Source organism: Talpa occidentalis, unplaced genomic scaffold, assembly GCF_014898055.3.
Source record: "Talpa occidentalis isolate TD23 unplaced genomic scaffold, MPIMG_talOcc4v2.1 talOcc4.5, whole genome shotgun sequence".
NCBI lineage: Eukaryota > Metazoa > Chordata > Mammalia > Eulipotyphla > Talpidae > Talpa > Talpa occidentalis.
In genome coordinates this window covers 125,944,916-125,953,811 of record NW_023604861.1, presented here as the reverse complement: position 1 = coordinate 125,953,811, position 8,896 = coordinate 125,944,916, and positions in this window count along the sequence as shown.

The following is an 8,896-nucleotide window of genomic DNA, read 5'->3' as shown; positions in this document are numbered from 1 at the left end:
GAAAAGGTGGGGAAAAGGAAACCAAACTATACCGTTGGTGGCAATGTAGGCTGGTCCGGCCCATACTGGACCAGTCTCCATACTCGAAAACAGTATGGAGGTCTCTAACAATATTATTGCTATTTGATCCAGCATTCCTTCTAAGGATCTATCTGAAGCATGCAAAAACACTAATTTGAAGGGATGCTCTGACTTATGTTCACTGCAGCATTATCTACTAGCCAAGTCACAGAAACAGCTTACGGGCCCAACAACAGATGAATGAATTAAGATGTGGTATATTTACACAATGGAATACTACTCAACTATAAAAAATGACCAAAATCTTGCCATTTGTGGTAATGTGGATGAAATTGGAGGGAATTAGGGTGAGAGACATAAGTCAGAAGTAGAAAGACAAATAACATGATTTTACTCATATGTGAAACATAAAGAAACAAAGGAACTGACAAAACTAAACCAAAACAAACTCTAGGAATTCAACTATAGAATTGAGGTGAAGCGGGGGGTGGGGGGGTCCGTGGATTATGGTGAAGGATTATGGGTGCTCTGGTGGTGGACATGGTGTGGTCAGATAACTCTGAAGAGGTGTGAACCCATACTCCCAAATCAGATTCAGTGTTGTAAAACAGTACAGTGTTTTTACTTCAATTGAAAAAAAAAAAGAACCTCTCCCCCAACCCTAAAATCTGCCTTCCAGCCCAAGAAAGGAAACAGGTTTATATCAATTTGGGGGGAGTAGGGTCCTTTTCCTGGTGCAGATATCATCCGGGTGGTTTCCTTTGCTGTCCTTTTGCTTCCATGTTGGTTGTCTCTTGGTTCCCAAAGTGTAGTTTAAGGTTCATTTCTTCCGTGCACGCGGGATGCATGCTCACAGTGGGCATCACATCCTGCTGCTTCTGTAAAAACTGTGAAAACAAGCTCAACAGATTGTTAACCACACCCAACTGTTTCTGCTGATGGCAGATCAGCCAACGTTTCACAATGGAAAAAATACTAATAAAAAAATCAAATCTTAAAGTCTCAACTTCTTTCTTAAAGACCAACTGGGTTTAGAGTCTGTCAGTGTTTGCCTCGGTGTCACCAGTTGTCAGGAAGCACCCACTGACTGAATCAGGTGAGGGTGAGGTTCAGACAAACAGGTACGTATTGCTGCCACCTATGCGCTCCCAAGTCCAAGGTGAAACAAGGCTATTGGCCTTTGTCTGTCTATATACATAATGATACTCTGAAACCAATACTTTTTACTCCTGCTGGCAGCTTTGCTGAGCTTCCAGGTTGCACCATGGAACTTCCTTTCCCATTCCTTTGTGCTTTGATCCTAACAGGCCATGTCAGCAGGTCTTTGATAACAAAGGTTTGTGATCCCTGACTTCTCTTATCTGTATCCAAACAGGTATTCTGAAAACTTCCTTTACTCTGTAAACCACTAATAGGTTACTAAACAGTAAAGGTGGCTTAGACCTTTATCCCATGAGTCTTAACTTTTTTTTCTCTTTCCAATTGACATGGCATTAAGTCACTAGAAATAGGAAATGATTGCTAGAATGAGAAAGGACCTTTGTTGAGACATCATCAACTTCAACTCTCACTTTACAGAAAAGGAGAAGGAACCAAGAAGGGAAACTGATTCGCGAAAGATCACACAGTCAGTGGGTGCTGGAGCCAAAGCTTACAGCTAGCTTGTCTGACTTTGAACCAGGAACTTAGGGAGAGGGTAATAAGATATGTCAATTTAAATATAGGATAGTAGCATCTTCTGGCTACAAGAATGACTTCAAAATAATATAGAAATTGGCTCCACAAAGAAGGTGGTTCTTCAGACATCTCAGCTTCTTTTCCTAAGGAGAAGAGGAAGTGAATATAATATAAAAAAGAGGTGGTTACGGAAAGAGCAGAACGACATTCACATACAAAAGAATAAACTTGGACCCCTGCTTCAAACTACATATACAAATAGAATTTTATACTATTAGTGTAAGGGATATGCAACATGATACAAAGCATCAAGAAGAAGAAGAAAACAAATTCCAAAAGTTAAAAAATATATAAAAAAAATAAAACACAAAGCACCAAGAAGGACATTTAAACTTGTTTTTTTTCCTGGGAAAATCTTTTGAAGGAATATAATGATGAATGAGTGTGGAGAGGTAGACATGAGTCAGATTGCACAGGGCCATGAAAACCACAATTAAGAGCTGGGAACCACTCATTAGTTAATCTGTGGAGATGTTCCATTCGAGTAGTATAACTCCAATGTAGTAAATCCAAGTATATTTTCAATGCTATTGAAATACCTAAAATTTAAAGGCACTCTTATAGGGAATCCATTCGCTCATTTGTTTGTTTGTTCATTCATTATTCATTCATTCATCTAGTCGCTAATGAATATTAAACACCATTGCCAGATACTATGCCAGGTCCTAGAGATTCAGTGGTAGTGTGGGCTGAAGGTATCTTGGTGCATTTGCCAAGATAAGATTTGGGCACAGAGATCGTGACAGCTGTTACGGAGTGTACTATCTCTGTTAGTTGCTAACAAGCATTACAGATGGAGGGGATCTGATAGAGCAGTGTGCAGAGAGGAGGGGAAAATGCATAGCTGTTTATTCAGTTTGAAACCTTGATGGGGGCCTTCAAGGTGGCGCAAAAGGTTAAGACACAGCACTATGAAGCTATCCGCAGCCACTGCAGCACAAGTTCGATCCCCGGCCAGGGAGCTACCCACATGGTGCAAACCTCTCCTGTCTCGCCTGCTGCTCCCCTCAGCAGTGTATTTTGGTTCATCGGCCTGTTCTGTTCCCCACTCTGTCTCTGGTGAATCCTCTCACCGCCCACCCCCCCCACACACAAACACCTCTGGCCCTTACCCCAAAATAAATATTTTTTAAAAAAAATTGTGTCCCACCCATAATCATGGGTTTACTATGGAAGTAGACAGTTTGCACATGATTAAGAAAAATTATTCTGGATTATCTGGGTGGGCCCAGTGTAGCCACAGGGCTCTTATAAAAGAGAGACAGCAATGTGAATGAAAAAAAGGAGATCTACAATAGAAGCAGAGCTTAGAGTGATGTGCTTTGAAGATGGAGGAAGAAGCCATGATCCAAGGAGTGTAGGACCACTGGAAGCTGGAAAAGACAAAGACATGCATTTCCCCCTGGAATCTCTAGAAGAAACCTCACCTTGCTAACATCTTGATTTTCACCCTGTAGGATTCATTTCAGACTTCTGACCCGCAGAAGTGTAAGGTGCCACGTTTGTTTTATTTAGGTCACTAAATTTACAATAATTTTTAAATAGCAGCTATACGAAACAAACTATGCAGTGACAAAAAAAAATTGGTCATTGTATTTTTCAGTTCTAAAAATTTCTCAAAGAAAATGTCTATTTCTTCACTGAGATTTTTTATCTTTTTGTTCATTTCAAGAGTGTTCCTGTTTATGACACTTTTGTAATAGTTGCTTTGGTGTATTTTTCTGCTAAGTCAACACCCGAGTCACTGGTGTCTGTTGATAGTTTTTCCCAGGCAACTTGGTTTTCCTGGTTCTTCATTGGCAAGTGGTTTTGGATTTTATCCTGGATATTTGAGTATGATGAGACTATTTTATTTAAATCCTATGGAGAATGTTGGTAATTTTGTTGCATCTGTTGCAATTGACCCGGTTTGGTTTGGTTCAGGACCCAACTTCTGACCAGCCTAATGTGGATTGTGTTTTTAGCTCTTCCGTCTTTGCAGTGCTATTTAATTTACTGCATATTGTGCCACCCAGTGGCCAGTCTGGGACCTGGGTGATGATCTATCCTTTAATACAGTTCTCAAAGTCTGTGGTATAATGTTTAGGATCAGATCCACCCATTTGTAACTGTCTCTCTCCTCTGCTGTCAGTATATTTTTGGTTGTCAGGAGCCATTTTGTGCTTTTCTTTTTAACGTCAAACTAACAATCCATTTTGCCTTTTATTTTTAAAGGCTTATTTATTTATGCATACAAGAGCTGGGTAAAGGCCAGAGGTGGGGGGGTATGAGAGGATTTGCCAGAGACAGAACAGGGAACAGAACAGGTAGACTGAGACTGACTGAAATACGCTGTTGAGGGGAGCAGCGGGTGAGACAGGAGAGGTCTGCTGTGCCATGTGGGTAGCTCCCTGGCATATGGCAGGCCGAGGATTGAACTCATGCTGCAGAGGCTGCAGATTGCTTCATAGTGCAGTGCTTAAACCAGTTGCGCTACCAGGGAGGCCCTGTGGATGTATACATTTTATCCATTCATCAGTTAATGGACATCTGGGTTGTTTCCATTTGGGGGCTATATGACTAATGCTACCTGGAACATTCATGTTTAAGTTTTGGGGTTCATACCTAGGGGTGGAATTGCTGGGTCATTTGGTAACTTTATGTTTAACTTATTGGGAAACTAGCAGGCATTTTTTCCCACAGAGGCTGTACCATTTAAAGATCTCACCAGCAAGGTGCAAGGATTCCAGTTTCTCTTGATCGCTGCTAATACTTATTTTCTGGGGTTTCGCCTGTGTTTTTGTACCTACTCATTTATCTTTTAAATGACTATGTTTTGACACATTGATATGCTATTGCTTGCCATTTGGGTTCTTGTTTCATTGGGCATTTTGATTGCTTGCATTTTCCCCTCTGCAATTATAAAGCTGGCTCCTTATAAATCTTTGCAACAAAGACTCTTATTTCCTGGAAGTATATTCTTCTAAAGAGGGGTTACTAAATCAATGGAGATGAAGAGCTTTATAGCACTGTGGCTCAATGCTTTGTTTATTTATCTTTATTCCCTTGCAGTTCAATTTAATTCAACAAAAACTTGGGACTTATGAGTATGATTATGTGTCCCTTAATGATAGGGTAAAGATCTGAAAAATGCATTGTTGAGTGATTTTGTGATGGAGTGATTGTGTGACCATGATGGAGTTTATTTACACAAGCTCGATGGTGTGCTCTACTACCTATCTAGGCTTTACAGAGTCCACTGTCATACATGCGGTCCATTGTTGACTGAAATGTAATGAAGCACAAGACTGTCCTAGGCATCGTGCTAGGTTTAGAGGCAAACATACAGTTCTTACTCGAGGGTAAGAACTATGATCTAAGAAATAGATCTAAGAAAATAGAAAATATCTAAGAAAATAGATCATTTCATAACGTGAGTGGGAAGAAAGTTATGCACAGGATGCTATGGAAACACAGAGGAACAAAATTCACTATAATAAATGGAGGTGGGAGTAGGTTGAGGATTGGGACAAAAAACGACTTCTTGGAAACTAAAACTTAAGGTGGATCTTGAAATTATGAAAGGGATCTAGCCAGGCATGAACAAAGGAATAGAGACTTTTTTTTTAAAAAAGATTTATTTATACAAGCACTGTGTACATTTAGAAGCACGGGAGGGTGAGAGAATTCACCAGAGCCAGAGTGGGGAGCAGAGCAGGCAGACTGAGGGGAGCAGCGGATGCGGTAGGAGGGGTCTGTGGAGAGGTCTGCATGCCATGTGGGACCCTCGCTAGGGGCTGGGGATCGAACCAGTGCTGCAGAGGCTGCGGGCAGTTTCGCAGCCCAGGTCTCAACCGCTGCGCCACCAGGGGAGGCCCTCAAGGGTCACTCTTACAGTTTGTCTTTGTCTTACCCTTTGTTTGATTTCCCTGTATTCCAAATATAAGTGAAACCACCCGGTATTTATCTTTCTCATTCTGGCTTACTTTGCTTAGAATAATCCCTTCCAGTTTCATCCATGTTGCCGCAAATGGCACGAGTTTTTTTTTTTTGAGTGCTGAGTAATATTCCATTATGTATATGTACCACATCCCACCTGCTCTGGGACATTCAGGTTGTTTTCATATCTGGGATATTGCCAGATTTCTTCCTAATGAAATTAATTTACTATCTTGTCTTTTTTTTTTTTTAAAGATTTATTTATTCTTTATTTATTCATACAAACACTGGGTACAGTCAGAAGCGTGGGAGGGTGAGAGAATTCACCAGAGCCAGAGTGGGGAGCAGAGCAGGCAGAAGGACCGAAGTACACTGCTGAGGGGGAGCAGCGGGCGGCAGGAGAGGTCTGCACGCCATGCGGGACCCTCCTCCGGTGGCCGGGGAGCAGCCTGGGATCGAACCGGCGCTGCAGAGGCTGCGGGCAGCTTCGCAGCCCAGTGCTCAACTGCTGCGCCACGGGGGAGGCCCTACTATCTTGTCTTGTAGTTATAGCTTGTGAAGTGGTAGCTTGTGTGTAAAGATTGCAATATTTCCCCCATCCTTTTATGTAGGTCCCATTGCCAGGAGTCTTTGCCATTCCACCATTAAATAGAGGTGGAATCTATTTCCCTTTCTATGAATCTGGGTTGCCATTTTGATTTGTTTTGTCTGGTAGAATGAGACAGAAGTGACATTGTGTGACTTACTAGACCTTGAAAGGCCTTGCAACTTCCATTTATGTCCTTTTAAAATTATAGTAAGACCAGGGCCTCCCTGGTGGCGCAGGTGGTTGAGTGCTGCACTCTGAAGCTGTCCACAGCTTCATGAACTTGATGTTCATGTTCATGAGTAATTATTATAACAGAAAAACAATCACACATCTTTAAAATGTACCTACTTTCAGGTCTAAGGAGGTGGTTTCATAGTTTTCCTTTCATTGAGTCAATTTCCTTTTTAAAGGGAGATTCAGATTAACTTCCTTCTCAAAATAGAGCACTTCACAGAACGTTACAGAAGTCATTGCTCATTCCTTCAAAAAATGTATTTGCAAGCCAGAGAGGTGGGTGTAGGACATGAGGAAAAGTACGATGTGTCAGATACAAATCCTCCTCTGGAGCAAAGAGGAAAGTGACACGTAAGTTTATTGATCATCTATCATGTACCAGGTATAATGAAAAAAGCTTTATTTCTCTTACCTTATAACAATCTAATACTTTAGAAGGGGAAATAAGACATATACAGAAATTATAATATACTAGGCATATATTTTGAGCCCCTAATAAATGTTTTTTGACTGAACCAATGTAAGAAACTTGAGTAAAAACAATTGCCTTTTTTTTTTTTTTAAGATTTATTTATTTCTGCATATAAGAGCTGGGGTACAGGCCAGAGGTGTGAGGGGTGAGAGGATTCACCAGAGACAGAGCAGGGAACAGAATAGGAAAATGGACGGGAATTCACTGCTGAGGGGAGCAGCTGGCAAGCCAGGAGAGGTCTGCTGTACCATGTGGCTGCTGATAGCTTTATAGGTTGCCTCTTAACCCTTGCACCACCAGGGAGGCCCCTGCCCTTGTTTTGAAGACCCAGAGATTGAGAGGTTTCTTTAGGCAGTACCTTTCCATACCAAAGGGCTACGTCCTGTTGGGTTGACCATTTCCAAATTGTGCAATTAAGTAATGCTGGCCAGGGCCTCCCTTGTGCCCTAGGGGTTAAGTCTCAGTGCTATCACCACTATGGTGCTCTCAGGGAGCTAACCCACACATGGCACAGCAGACCTCTCCTGTTTCCTCTGCTCTTCCCCTTACAGTGTATGTCAGTAAGTCTGACTGTTCTGCCTCCCACTCTGTCTCTTATGAATCCTCTTACATCTCGCATCTCTGGCCTATGCCCCGGTTCTTCTAGGCAAAATAAAAAAAAAAGTCTTAAAAAAAAAAGTAAAGTTGGGCAGAATCAATCTGAATTCTGATTTCCTAATTTTTTTAAAAAATATTTTTTAAAAAATTTGTTTATGTATACAAGAACTGGGGTACAGGCCAGAGGTGTGTGTTGGGGAGCTGTGAGAGGACTCACCAGAGACAGAGTGGGGAACAGAACAGGCAGAGATAATGAAATACACTGCTGAGGGGAGCAGTGGGCAAAGACGAGAGGTCTGCTGCGCCATGTGGGTTGCTCCCTGGCTGGCCCCGGGGGGATCAAACTCATGATGCAGTGGCTGCGGGCGGCGCTGCAGGGAGGCCCTGATTGCCTAATTTGCAGGGAAAATGCCTTCCACCTGAAAGCCTTGTTACAGGCTTGATGATAATCTATGTAAAATTCAACACACAGAGGATGCTCAATAAATAGTAACACCACTACTATTAATTTTATTGCTAGATTGACACACAGTAGCCATTGACCTAGTGTTCTTTCCAGTTTGCTGCAGAAACGCTCTTCCTGCAGATGGGGCGAAGGGCCCCTGGAGCCCGAGCGCTCAGCGCCGTCATCTGGTGGGGAGACACAGGCAACCCCCCTCTGGAACACAGTGATAGTGCGGACTGTGGCGCGGCGGTCCAGGAGTCACTAACGATGTTGACTTGAGGGTTTCGCCTTCAACGCCCCTGCAAGCCCCTTCACCGACGACAACGCCTTCCCCGGCCTCTCAGGGCTTCTCCCCAGGTCACGAGCGGGAGCGGGCGGGGCACAGCCCTTCTCCGTCCCTTCACGCCTGAAGGCAATCACCCCTTGCCCTGGCACCACCGAACCAAGACCAACACCGCCGAACCAGGACCAACACCGCCGAACCACCCCCTCCCCAAGACTACAAGAGCACCCCCAAATCGCCACCCGGGCGCCCGCTCCTCACACTAGCGCGCCTTCCCCGGGGACAAGGAGCAACGCCCCCTGGGAAATTGACCTTTCACCTCCCTCCTCCTTACCTCAACTCACCAATTTTGACGCTAGCAAATGAAACGACGAGGAGACCCGGAAGGCGGGACTTGGTGTTGCCTGATCCATGCTGATTGGGCGATGACAGGGGGCGGCCCGCGCGAGCGGGTTGGCGCCCCTCCCTCGGTGGGCGGGGAGAACTGGGGGCGGCGCATGCGCGCAGGGCGGCGGCGGAAGTGGCCCGGTGGCGACGCGTGCGCGGTGGGCGGAGCGCGGCTCTTTACCTCCCTGCCGGGCCAGGTCCGCCCAGCCTCGC